At 26.6% G+C, this 384-nt stretch overlaps 1 protein-coding gene across 3 annotated transcripts in view; it reads right to left on the bottom strand.

The window, feature by feature from the left end:
* Nucleotides 1-384, bottom strand: part of LOC119586308 — a 70882-nt gene that overhangs the window by 4074 nt on the left and 66424 nt on the right. The window lies entirely within an intron of this gene.

Genomic DNA, 384 nt, shown 5'->3' with positions numbered 1-384 from the left:
GATCAGGTTGAGTTTGAAAGCTGATGCTTAACTGTGTTACTATGTCTGACAGTGCCTATATGTTATACCAGATACTGGAATTATATAGCTCAAAGCTTAAACAGGCAACAGTTTTCTATGGAGATTAAATTATTGCTCCAACATTTTGTAATTTTTTTTTTTTGAAAGCATAATTGATTTGTTATTCAGTAAATGATGAATTAAAGCTTCTAAATCTGTAAATAAACCAATTGTAAACTATATGAGACATAAATTATAAATTGGAATTATATAACTCAAAGTGAGAAAGGTCGTTACCATTATGTGTTTTATTTACAAATCATAATTCATGGACATGTAAATTTACTGATTGTATTATCATACAATAAAAATATATCAATTATC

This window comes from Penaeus monodon, chromosome 21 (assembly GCF_015228065.2).
Source record: "Penaeus monodon isolate SGIC_2016 chromosome 21, NSTDA_Pmon_1, whole genome shotgun sequence".
Lineage (NCBI taxonomy): Eukaryota > Metazoa > Arthropoda > Malacostraca > Decapoda > Penaeidae > Penaeus > Penaeus monodon.
Note: the sequence above shows the minus strand (reverse complement) of the source record. Positions and strands in the feature narration are given on the sequence as shown.